This window comes from Aquarana catesbeiana, linkage group LG10 (assembly GCF_042186555.1).
Source record: "Aquarana catesbeiana isolate 2022-GZ linkage group LG10, ASM4218655v1, whole genome shotgun sequence".
Lineage (NCBI taxonomy): Eukaryota > Metazoa > Chordata > Amphibia > Anura > Ranidae > Aquarana > Aquarana catesbeiana.
Genome location: NC_133333.1, coordinates 226563549 through 226577316, shown reverse-complemented (window position 1 = coordinate 226577316; position 13768 = coordinate 226563549). Strand labels below are relative to the sequence as shown.

The 13768-nt window shown below is 38.7% G+C and overlaps 2 pseudogenes; both read left to right on the top strand.

Annotated features, from left to right (window-relative positions):
• Positions 1-5332: 5332 nt before the first annotated feature.
• LOC141109893 (olfactory receptor 6N2-like) lies at positions 5333-6280 on the top strand (annotated as a pseudogene).
• A 6057-nt stretch (positions 6281-12337) lies between these two features.
• Positions 12338-13234, top strand: LOC141109892 (olfactory receptor 6N2-like; annotated as a pseudogene).
• The last annotated feature ends 534 nt before the right edge of the window (positions 13235-13768 follow it).

Sequence of the window (13768 nt, the reverse complement as noted above, 5' to 3'; positions counted from 1 at the left end):
GCACCATGTTTCCATGAAACAATAAAGATAGCACCGCATATAGGTTGGATAAGAAAATATAGTCAGCTGAGTCAAAACACAGAGCCTCAAAAAAAAAAAATGTTCAGGCTGTGATTGCTTGCTGGATATACCAGTTGAAAAGAGACTCACTGTTTAGATGATATTAGATTGGTCCTCAATTGCAGCAACAAGGTGGTGAATCCAAAGTCCTTTGCAGGAGTCCACAGGTGTGCAGGATGTGAATCTCTGTATTCCTAGTCCTGGTGACACGCACAGGATGTTATCCACTCAAAACCAGCATGGGGCCGCCTGGCCATTTACTTCCAGTTTTCGGTTGTTTGTGGATTTCCAGTTTGCGGAGATAGGATGAGGGCTAAAGAGTGATGAAAAGCCCAAGTTGGCTATCGGCAGAGGGCATGTGTAGGCACACACACCGACATGTTTCACCCACTTGTGACGTGGGTTTCTTTCCACAAGCAATTGTGTCAGCAAGGAGCATCAATCATTTCAAAAAACTATTAGATGGGCACCTCAATGACCAAAACATACAGGGATATTCAATGTAATACTGACATAAACGCATACACACACACACACACACACACACACACACACACACACACACACACACACACAGGTTGAACTGGATGGTCTTTTTTCAACCTCACCAACTATGTAACTATATGTAACTATGTAACCATAGAACAGATAAAATTAACAGACTGGCTTTAAAAAGCTGATGGGGGTGCCAATAAGCATGACTTCATTCTTGTCACAGTTTAACCACTTGCTGACCGCTGCACGCCGATATACGTACAATGCACAATGGCAGCGGTGGGCAAATGGGACTCAATCCCGACAATCTTGTCACGGAGTCTCAAAAAAGGACGTCACACAACCGCGCAATTGTCAGTTAAAGCGACGCAGTGCCGAATCGCAAAAAAGTGATCTGGTCAGGAAGTGGGCAAAATCTTCCTGGGCTGAAGCGGTTAATTGAAGAAAAATATGAGTCATCCACGTTTTTATGTCACTGATACAGTTAGATAGGCAGGAAACAGACTAATTAGAATCTAATTTAGTAAAGGTGTACACTACTGCACAAAAGGTATAGGCAGGGGTGGAAAATGCTGTAAATAAAGAATGCTTTCAGAAATAGAAGTGTTAATAGTTCATCTTTATTAATTAACAAAATGAAAAGTCAATGAACAGAAGAGAAATCCAAATCAAATTAATATTTGGTGTGACCACACTTTGCCTTCAAACCAGCATCAATTCTTCTAGGTACACTTGCATACAGTATTTGAAGGAACTCGGTAGGTAAGTTGCTCCAAACATCTTGGGGAACTAACCACAGATCTTCTGTTGATGTAGGCTGCCTCAAATCCTTCTGTCCCTTTATGTAATCCCAGACAGTCTTGATGATGTTGAGAATGATCAGGGCTCATTGTCCTGCTGCAGAATACATTTTGGGCCAATCACATGCCTCCCTGATGGTATGGCATGATTTATAAGTACCTGCCTATGTTTCTCATCATTGAGGACACAATTGATCCTGATCAAATCTCCAACTCCATTTGCAGAAATGCAGCCCCAAACTTGCAAGGAACCTCCACCATTCTTTACTGTTGCCTGCAGACATCATTGTGTTCCTTGAACACACTCTTGGGATGGCTGCTGCCTATCTATTCAATATATTTTTAAATATTTCTATGCTATAATTCTGAGCTTAAGGTATTTTTATGAAAATACTAAGGACTTGTTTTATTCAAATCATCCACCTGTCTGTGTGCTAGATATTCCTTTCATTTCAGTCCAGAGCACCTGCTGCCATTTTCTGCACCCCAGTTCCTATGTTTTCGCACATAGTTAAGTCACTTAGCCTTGTTTCCGCATTAGTGGTATGACCTTTTGACTGCAATTCTCCAAAGACCACTTCTGGCCAGAATTCTCCAAACAGTAGATGGATGTTCCTGGGTTCTACTGGTTTTCGCTAGTTCTCTGCTGATTACACTGCTGGACATCTTTCAATGTCGAAGGGACGTAAGGGTGATGTGTCTTTCATCTGCTGCATTAAGTTTCCTTGGCTGACCACTGCATCTATGGTCTCAACATTGCCCATTTCTTTGCACTTCTTCCAGAGAGCTTGAGCAGCACATCTTGAAACCCCAGTCTGCTTTGAAATCTTTGCATGGGACAGACCTTGCTGATGCATTATACCATGTGTCTTGTTGCTGTGCTCAGTCTTGCCATGGTGTATTACCTGTGACATGAAACGGTCTTCCACAATATCACCTTAGTATAATTTGACTGTTCCTCACCCAGTTTTAAGCCTCCTACACAGCTGTTTCTGTTTCAGTTAATGACTGTGTTTTAGCCTACATATTAAACTAATGATCATTAGCACCTGCTTGGTATAATTGGTTAATCATACGCCTGACTCTAATTTTACAAAATTGTGCAAGTGTAAGAATTGATGCTGGTTTGAAGCCAAATGGTAGTCACACCAAATATTGATTTTATTTAGATTATGCTTCTGTTCACCTACTTTGCATTTTGTAAATTGATAAACATAAACAATTAAAATATACATTTTTGAAAATTGAAAGCATTCTTCAAGGCATTTCTTCACACCTGCTTAAAACTTTTGCACAGTACTGTATATCTGAGTATCATCAGCATAGAAGTGATAATTGAGGCCACATGAGGAGCTTCCTGCGCATGCACAAAGACAACACAGGTATGCGGTCCTGAATCTTAAAGTGTCTGCACATGTTCAGGAAACTCACCACATGTGCCCAGATGTGCCAGGTCCCATAGGCGAGGCAGAACCAGATTTTTAAAGATGGGGTGGGGCAATGTACTGTGGACTGCAGTTCCTCTTTAAATGCTAAGAATAGAGTCATCACAATATTTTGCTGTGTTTTTTCAGTGAAATAAATAAACTTTAAAGTTGATTCTTTTGATTAAAATCTGGCTGGTGTTTACCGTGTTCCAAATGCAGCCTGGTGTAAGTGCTTAAATACTTTGCACAGAGTCACTACAATATTTTGCTGTATTTGTCTGTGAAATTAATACATTCTGATGTGTATATTTTTTTCTATTTTAATTAAAAGCTGACAGAACAATATGGCAAAAAAATTGTTGAATAATATTCAGATTCTTCTAATATTAACACCACAGTGAGTTTGTTCAACAAAAGTGTGCCACCACCTTTAGAAAAATTTGCTTACCAGATGGCAAGCAAAACCAGGCATGTGGCTATAGCCCAGCCAAGGCCTTTGCTTGCACAGAAGATCGTGGAGAAAAGCTATGGATGAATGGCTGCATAGATATATCCAAACACTGATGATACCGCTTAATCCAGGACCATTGATTCAGCAACCCACTCAGCAGTAAACCCAGAAAGAAAGAACTATCATAGTGTAATATTGCCTAACGTGTTATTTATTGTATAAAAAACAACATTGCACTTACATTGTATTCAATTTAAAAATCGCGCATAAAATAGTAGAGCCAGCCGGCTACAAACAAACTCATATCCTCCTAACGAGACAGCGTGGTGACGTCAGCACGTATCCTACTTCAGATGCGTTTCATCATATGTGACACTGCCAATGGGGAGCCTTTCTAATGTTAAAGTAGTTCTAAAGCCTGGAATTGTTTTACCTTAATGTCTACCCTGCATAAATGTAAAAAAAAGTCTCAGTGTTTCTATTGCCCCCTCACCCCCCCCTTCCTTTATATTCTAACCTGTTTTATCTTTATCCAGCACTGTGTCAGTCTGCAGCAGCTCTCACCCCTCCATCTGCTCACACAGGCAGCAGCGGGAGCCATTGGCTTTTGCTCCTGTCAATAAAATCCTGTGAGCAGAGAGTGGAAGGCAGGGCTGAGCTGAGTTGTTTATGTCAAAAGACACACACAGCCCAGCTTGGGATTGAGCCCACAGGTGTCCTATCATAGGAAGCGGCTTCCTATGGTGGCACACAGAGAAAGGAGGAGCCAAGAGCACTGGCAAGGAACCCCAGAAGAGGAGGTTTGGGGCTGTTCGTCGCAAAACCATTACACAGAGCAGGAAAGAATAACATATTATTTTAACAAAAAAAGACTTTTACAAATGCTTTCATTTTTTAGTGAAAAGCTGGCTAGTGTTTGTGCGTTTCAAAATGTGGCCTAGTACATGCCTGAAATACTGCATATGGAACCAGAACAAAATTTTTCTGTTTTTTTCTGTGACATAACACACTATAAAGTTTTTTTTTAATTAAAAGCTGGCTGGTGTTCATCCATCTCAAAATGTGGCCTGGTAAAATTGCTTAAATAAAGTGCATGAAGTAAGAAAAACAATTCACAATTGCAAATTTTATTTTAACAAAGTAAAAGATTTAACAACATTTTAGTATTGTGCAATTATAATAGCCATTGCTAAAAATATGTTGTATGTTAAGTATTATCATAATTACAATAACACTTAAATTAAATAAGCAGTAATGTCAATAGACTGGGGATACAATCCCAATGTGTTCAAATATATTTGAACCTTGAAGAAAAATCTCACACAGTCTTTAAGGGCCAAACAAAGCACTTAATTTTAGGAGGAGCATTATTATAAAGCTATAAATCTGAAAAATATCTTACACCTACTGTTCAAGACTGGATGACAGAAATCTACAACAATTTAAGTAATGGAAGAATTGTTCTGGCATTCAAACAACAACCAATACATATATCTATAATATGGTAAGATTAGTTCAGGTGCATACATACTTACTATAAAACATTTCTGGCTTTTTCTGTGAATTAATACACTTTGTTACTGATCTCTTGATTTAAACCTGCCTGTATTGTGGCCTTGTAAAACTAACATGCTGAGAAACATAATGAGAAACGAGTCTGTGAAATATTTCTGGCTGTTGTCTCTGATAAAATATACTCTTATTTTCAGTTTCAATCATTTTTTATTGAACAAACATGGCTACAATGGTTTTGCATCATAACAATTTCCATAAAAATGCACAACTTACAAGGCAATTAAAGAAGACAAGGTAAAGTGGCATGACAAACATATACAAAATTACTGAGCACAGAACATTATGGACATGTTTTTGGAAGACCTTTCTGACAGGTGGGGTAAAAACATATAATAAAATGTGGATTTACAATCACAAATTCCTCCTGCTACAATAAAGGTCCTCTTTGCCACTACATGTATAGCAGGGCAGGCTAGTTTAAAATGCCTTTAAAACTACCCTGCAACAAAATATTAAAAGGTTTTATTGTAGCGTCTAGAAAAGTTCTCCTGCACAAAGCTATATTTTCTTCTGCAAGTGAAGATATGTTTTATTTGAGTAACAACACAGTATCTGAGTTCATCATTATCGGATTCCCAACTTTGTACCATTATCGTACACTTCTGTTTGTGTGCCTTCTTATTGTTTAGCTTCTTACTATAGCTGGTAATGTGACTATATGCTTTCTAGTGAAAGTGGACTCACACCTTCATTCTCCGATGTATATATTTATTAGTGCTCTATCCTTTCTAGAAATCTTCTATACAGCAGTCATCATTCCGAAGATGTTGGTCAATCTCTTAGTTGAAAACAAAATGATATCTGTAAGAAGCTGTGTCTTTCAGACATATTGCTTTCATGCTCTTGGATCTTGTGAGACCTGCCTTCTTACTGCCATGGCCTACGATCGGTATTTGGCCATCTGTCACCCACTTCATTATTCTTCCATCATGACTTCCACGATGACCATTAAGTTATTAGGTTCCTGTTTCACTCTTGGCTTTCTGTTTCCCCTCACTGAGATTATTATGATTTCTAGACTGTCTTTTTGTAACAGCAAAATGGAACATATCTTTTGTGACAACCCGCCATTGATCAGCATGGCTTGTGGTGACACCTCCATCAACATCCTTGTTGATTTTGTAACAAATTGTTTCAGTATAGTTGTCACCTTTTCTTTGGTAATGACTTCATATTTTAGGATCATTGTCGCTGTTATGAAAATAAAGACATCTGCTGGACGAATGAAGGCTTTCTCTACTTGTGTGTCTCATCTGACTGTGGTATTGATGTTCTTTACCTGTATTTTATTTATGTACATTCGGCTTACTAAGAGCTATTCTTTGTACTTTGACCGTGCAGTTTCAATCCTCTATTCAGTGGTCACCCCAATTTTGAACCCAATAATATACAGCTTTCGAAACAAAGAGATCAGACTTGCTGTTAAAAGCAGAATGGTTCAAAGAGGGAATGTGCAGTTCCGGTTCCAATAAAATATATTTGAGATTAACCTGTATAGGAAATAATACCTGTTCTTATATGTTTATTTTGAAGTGAATCTGTTATGTTAAGGTTTGAAAAATGTGAACATTTAGGCCTTCATTATTATACTTGTGCAAGCTTACCATAAGAAAGGTTTCCATATGTTTCTTTTCAGTTTTGATTATTTTGAGTCTAATATTAGCTTGAGCTTCAGAGGTCAGGGACCTCCTGCCAGAACACACCGGTCAGCACTCTCAGCCATTGGCTGAAAGCGCTGATCGGGTGCTGATCGGCAGACCTAACGACCGGCTTCTGTCAGATCAGCTGCCGTACACACAGGCCGATGCCGCCTGATATTCCGTCCGTGTCTATGGCACTTAGGTGACTAGTTCCTACCCTTTTACTCAAGTCCTGTATATGACAGGGTCAAAAAACAAAGATCTGTAGCTAAAAGGAAAGTAAACAAGGCAATACTGTTTGATCCTGCTGCATGCTATCAAGATTTAGGATGCAGTTTGCAGTCAGGCAGTTAACAAGGTGGTAAATGTCAGACTTCAGATGGCCCTTGCCTCGATGCACAAGCTAAGGTCCAAAAAGAAGAATGGAGTACCACTCTACTGAGCGAGACATCATTTTATCATGTACTTAGGAATTATTTCCACAGTTGCTGTGTATAAGATACTCTGCTATAGAAAAAAACCTGGTTACACACACAAAATTAAAGTTTAACTCCAACCAGGGAGATATAAAAGACACAAATGATTGCAGCTCAGTAATCATTATTATAAAAATTATATTTATAATTAGTATAGAAAACTTGCTGCTACTCTAATGTGGTTATCCTTTAAGCATTTGTAATTTTTTATTTATTTTTAAACATCAACGTTTATATTGAATGATTGCTATCATCAGTAATTGCATAAGCGCAAAATCAGATCTTAAGATTGGTTCTTATAACTCAGGGGTGTCCAAACTTTTTTCAAAGTGGGCCAGATTTGATGAAGTGAACATGCGTGAGGGCCGACCATTTTGCCTGACATTCTTTAAACCATTAAAATTCGGTCTAAGTGTGTTCGTCCGAGCACTAATACACTGCCCAACAAGAATTCTCTTGCCTTTGTGGATGTGTGTGGTGAAGAGATGAGCTTGGGCGTGTTATCTGGATATACCGTATTTATCGGCGTATAACACGCACTTTAAAAAGGACGTTTCAGGAAAAAATCTTACATTTTAAATGAAGAACTGTGAAGCAAATTAAGGGTCAGTGCCCATCTGCAGCCTCACAAGTGCCATAAATGCAGTCCCATCCTTGCCATGAATGCAGCACCCACATTGACATGAATGCAGCACCCCCATTGACATGAATGCAGACTCACCATTGCCATGAATGCAGCAGCCACATTGTTATAAATGCAGCACCCCCATTGCCATGAATGCAGCACCCACGTTGCCATGAATGCAGCACCCACGTTGCCACGAATGCAGCACCCACGTTGCCATGAATGCAGCACCCCCATTGCCATGAATGCAGCACCCCCATTGCCATGAATGCAGCACCCCCATTACCATGAATGCAGCACCCACTCTGCCATGAATGCAGCACCCACTTTGCCATGAATGCAGCACCCCCATTGTCATGAATGCAGACTCACCATTGCCATCAGTGCAGCCTGATTCATGCCTATCTGCAGCCTCGGAGGAGACAGGGAGGGGGGCGGGACGAGCGCCAACAGACATACAGGAGAAACTCCTGTTTTCTCTGCGGCCATTTTAAAAGAAAGTCCTGTCTTCTATGATGGACAGAACAGCCGTCCAATGGCAGCGCAGGAAAAGGGACTTGCTTCTACAGAAACAGAAAATATTCCTGTGTGTACGGCACTCGTCCCGCCCCCTCCCCGTCCCCTCCCCGTCCCCTCCAAGGCAGGCAGCATATATATCTTTTGTGGCCCCAGGCGCTTGGGGATTCGTTGGGGGCCACAAAAGATATACATGTCAAAATTACCAGGCGGGCCGCCTGAAACCCGAACTTTTAAAATTACCAGGCGGGCCGGACTTTGGACCTGCCTGTTATAACTGAACATTTTAACTATTTGTAAAGGATATTGTATGAGCACAGACAGCAGGATACAAACTTCTACACAAACTAGTACTTCTCATTTCAGGAATGATATATTATGAATGAATATCACATATCAACTTTATATATAAAAATAGAATCTTTTTTTAGGATATGTATGTTTCTATTTATATTTCAACCCTCATAATAAACAAACTGCAAAATCATTGCAAACTGAATTTTATTTTTAACATAATTGTGTTTTATTCATGATAGCACATTATTTAAAGTACATTGTAATGTAAAATAATTAGTACTTTTTGTTTTTTTAACCATTACGAAGGGGGCATGCGAAGTCCCTCGAAACATGTTGGCTTTTAATTGTATTAGAAAATAAATATTTTGTTTGTACTAGTGCTTGTTTTCTTCTTTGTGAATTTTTGTTCTTAAAGCCGTCTTTGAGTCTTTTGTGTACTTGGCACTGCCTCGATAGAGAGAGTGTACACGCTGTTATGAATGACAAAATATTATCTGGATCTAGCACCGCCCACCCATAGTTCCAAAAAGTTACAAAAGCTATAATATCAAGCACAGGTACAAAGCTAAATACATGTCACAAATGTCAAGGGCAACCTAAAAAAACAAAAAAAAGAAGTATTGAGTCTTTTTTCTACCCTTTAGTTCTCTTTATTGGTGACTGGGAGGGGCTGCTTGCAGAAAGAGAATGAAATACTTACATGGCTACTTTATGCTTAAAAAGAATAGTCTGCATTAGCAGCGATTTTGCCAAATAGCCTTTTTTGCCTTTGCTGAAATTTCATAGAAATTAGCATTAAAATCGAACTATGAAGAACTACCAGGCAGAGTTAGCTCCTTTCCTGGGTGGTATGGATTTGTTTACAAACAAAGCCACATGATCACATTTACGATCACGTTGATTTGTATATGACCAAAGCCAATAATCTTCGTGTCAGTGCTCACATAGGGATGATTGGCTTTCTTGATAGCTGCCATTGTATTTTTTATTCAAGGTGTGCTCAATGGGCACAATCAAAGAAAACGTTTTATAAAGAAGAGAATTTCTGGATAATTTAAAGAAGCTTCCTTAAACTCAGGCGTCATTTAATGACCAACCTTATTTTCACCTTGAAGACTGACTCCAATGCATTTCATTAAATGACAATATTTTGGAGAAATGTTCCAAATTTTGCTGAAATATAAACTCCCTATTTCCCTCATGTTATTAGCTCAGCAGATACATCTTGCAAATTACTTATTTGAGTAGTCTTCAGGCACAAGTAATATTGTAATACATAAGTGGCCCATATAGTGAACTTGGTGTTGAGTTATTCACTTTAAGGTCATCACAGAGGACACGGGGCACTCTTTACGTCTGGAGGAAAAGAGATTTCATCTCCAAATACAGAAAGGTTTCTTCAAGGTAAGAGCTGTGAAAATGTGGAATAGACTCCCTCAGGAGCTGGTTCTGGCCAGTTTGTTATAAGAAAGGACTGGATTCTTTCCTAAATGTACATAATATAATGGGGTACTGACATTTATAGGTAAAGTTAATCCAGTGAATATCTGACTGCCTCTTGGGGGATCAGGAATGCTTATTTTCTTCTGCTGGAGCAAATTGGATCATGCTTTGCTGGGGGGTGGGGGGTGGGGGGTGATTGCCTTCCTCTGGATCAACTGTGGGTATAGGATTGTATATACAGTATAGGATTGTAAATATATATATATATATATATATATATATATATATATATATATATATATATATATATTTCCTTCTATTGGTTGAACTAGATGGACTTGTGTCTTTTTTCAGCCAAACTTACTATGTAACTATATTAAAGGATAATTGAAACTGAAACTGCCCTTAATGAGTGACCTTGAATGGACTAGTTTTTCGCATAGGATTTTTGATCAAAAGCAACTTCTACTGAGAGAAACTACGAGGCTACCTTTGCTGATCTCCCTGATAAAGAATGGCAGTTGCCTGGCTGTCTTTGTAATACTTTTTGAGTCAATGATTATGAAAAAAATGTGTATACTTTATGAGGGAAGACTGAAGTCAGAACTTCTGATCAGCATACAGCTTTTGGCTTAGTGACCTCTAAAACATTTAAGCTACTCGATTAGCATGACAGCCATAAAATAAGCATTTACAAAAGGAGAAGTCAACAGTGACCGCATCTACATTCTGTCATTCAATTTTCTTTTCTACCTATTGAGAGTATTTGTCTGGGACAGTAGATATAACATTATTTGTAAATTTTACCTTGGTCTTTAAAGTATATGTGAAGTTGAACACTCACCTTGTGATCACATAACCTCAGTTCTTAGCTGCATTAGGGTGGTGGTGGTGGTGGTGGAGGGGGGGGGGGGGACTGTAGGGTGGCATGTCAGCAGTAGGCAGAAGGAGGGCAGTACACTGATCTTCCCAGTGAAAAGCTGTGCAGGGGGAACGTGTCAGCAGAAGTCTTAGCTGTTGGAGGACAAGCAGGCGGTGCTCCCAGCACAGCTAGAGAACTGACTTCACTGGGATGGATGTGCCTAGGAGTGGTCAGTTTGAAATAGGAAACCAGGGGGACTGGCAGGATCATCCGGTATTCAGTACTGAATTTAGACCTTGCGGGGCCAGGGGGCATTTAAAATTGGGGAGCCCTTCAACATTGAAATTAAAATATATGACAAATAAAAAAGTGAAATGAAATAAATGATAAACCACATTTGTTCTAAAAAAAAATGTTAGGTTTAGAAGAAGACACTTGTCATATTTTTGTGAATTTTATTGACTGTAAAAATAGACATTAACCATTTATGGACCGCCCGCCGTCGTTATACGTCGGCTGTTTGACGTTGAATACCTGGAATTTTTTTAAACAGCAGGCAGTCTGCTGTCAGATAAAGGTGGTCTCTGCGGCAGAATCACAGCAAAATGACTTTTATTGGCAGTGGGAGAGGAGCCCCCCTCCCGCGGCTCCCCAGTGGTCTCCGCGGTTTACCGGAGCAGTCGTAGTGGCGGAGACGATCGGTCCTTTCCCCTGCGAGACACGGAGTCGAATGAGGGAAAGATGGCCCCTACTCAGCTCTATACCATTTGATGACGGAAGCGACATCAGACGTCACTTCCGCCCAATGGTCTTGAAGGGGACTTTTTTTTAATTGAAAAAATAGACTTTTTTTATTGCATTTAAGTGTAAATATGAGATCTGAGGTCTTTTTGACCCCAGATCTCACATTAAAGAGGTCCTGTCATGCTTTTTTTTATATTTCAGGAGATGTTTACATTCCTTGTAATAGTAATAAAAGTGACCCCAATTTTTTTTTTTTTACATGGACAGTGTAAAAATAGAAAATAAAAAGCAAAAAAAATAAGAAAAAAAAATGAAAGCGCCCGTCCAGCTGAGCTTTTACGCAGAAGCGAACGCATACGTGAGTTGCACACACATGAAAACAGTGTTCAAACCACACATGGGAGGTATCACCATGATCATTAGAGCGAGAGCAATAATTCTAGCACTAGACCTCTGTAACTCAAAAGTGGTAACCTGTAGACATGTTCAAACGTCGCTCTGACGTTTAATTATTCAATTAAACCTTGAATAAAATAATCTCACACTGCAATTAAAAGGCAAATAATGAGCTTCATTTAAGGAGGGATGCATTTTGTTTCCTAATATAAAGCTATTGCCTTAAAAAAATTATACATCCATGAAACAAGACTGGTTTAAACAAACCCAGACAATCAGAGTAATGGCAGAGAGGTTTTGATGTTCAACCAAACTGTAAACACTGTAACCCTGATTACTTATTTAAAACCCATTGTACTCTTAAAAGCAACCAAAAAATACAGCCAAAAATGTCTTGAGCTTTTTATGGAATCACCCCCTAAAATCTTCAATACAACCTTATGGTTAAAGAGAGCCCTTATGGGTTTAAGTGGCCATTTTTTTGTGTACTGATTTATTGCCTTTCCGATTCTCTTCACCAAAAAATATCAATGTTTTATTTAAGCAACGTCACGGTGTCTGAGTTTATTATCATTGGATTCCCAACTTTGTACCATTACAGTACACTTCTGTTTGTGTGCCTTCTTACTGTTTACATTCTTACTATAGCCGGCAATGTGACTATATTCATCCTAGTCAAGGTGGACTCACGCCTCCATTCACCAATGTATATATTTATTAGTGCCCTGTCCTTCCTAGAAATCTTTTATATGGCAGTCACCATTCCGAAAATGTTGGCCAATCTCCTAGTGGAAAACAAAAATATATCAGTTAGAAACTGTCTCTTCCAGACATACTTTTTCCATGCTCTTGGATCATGTGAGAGCTATCTTCTCACTGCCATGGCCTATGATCGGTATTTGGCCATTTGCCACCCACTTCACTACTCTTCAGTAATGACCTCCACAATGATCATTAAGTTGGAAGGTTCCTGTTTCACTCTTGGCTTTCTTTGTCCCTTGACTGAGGTAATTATGATTTCTAGATTGTCTTTTTGCAACAGTGAAATGGAACATATCTTTTGTGACATCCCACCACTGATCAGTTTGAATTGTGGAGACACCTCCGTCAACATTCTTGCTGATTTTGTAACAAATTGTTTTGTCATAATTGTCACCTTTTCCTTGGTCATGACTTCCTATGTTAGGATCATCATCGACATTATGAAAGTAAAGACATCTGCTGGGTGAATGAAGGCTTTCTCCACCTGTGTGTCTCATTTGTCTTTAGTGTTAATATTCTTTACCTGTATTTTGTTTATGTATGTACGACTTATCAAGAGCTACTCTCTGTACTTTGACCGTGCAGTTTCAATCTTCTATTCAGTGGTCACTCCTATATTGAACCCTATACATATACATTACTGCTCCTGCAAAATGAACCAATAGAATAGAATAGAATTTTATAATGCTTTCGATGTAATACTTTATTGGTTTATGTGTTGCTCTACTCGTTCATTTTTACATTATTATATGTTCATAATTCAATATGTTTAGCTCTATTGCTATTTGAATATTGTACCACCATCTATATATGTACTCAATTTGTCAATCTTTGTTATATTTAAAAAATAATAAACAAATTTGACGAGAAAATACATTTAGGATCGATCAACCTGTATAGACAATATTTTTAAAAATGTACATTTCTTATATATGAAAGTGTATCTATAGTCAACACTTTTTAATTCAGGTTTTTATTAAGCTGGGTAGGGTTAAATCTGTACCAGTTAATTTTCTGTGGTCTGTAACACTTATCGTTTATTTCATGTCCCAGATATGCAAAAGAAAGCATAGTGAGGAGAATGTCCTGTTCTTAGAGCAATGTTACCTAAACAGATGTCTCCTTTAGATTGTACTCTCACCTCTCTTGCTCTGGTGACAACTGTAAAATCTGTATCTCTTTATTTTCTCATCAGGGTC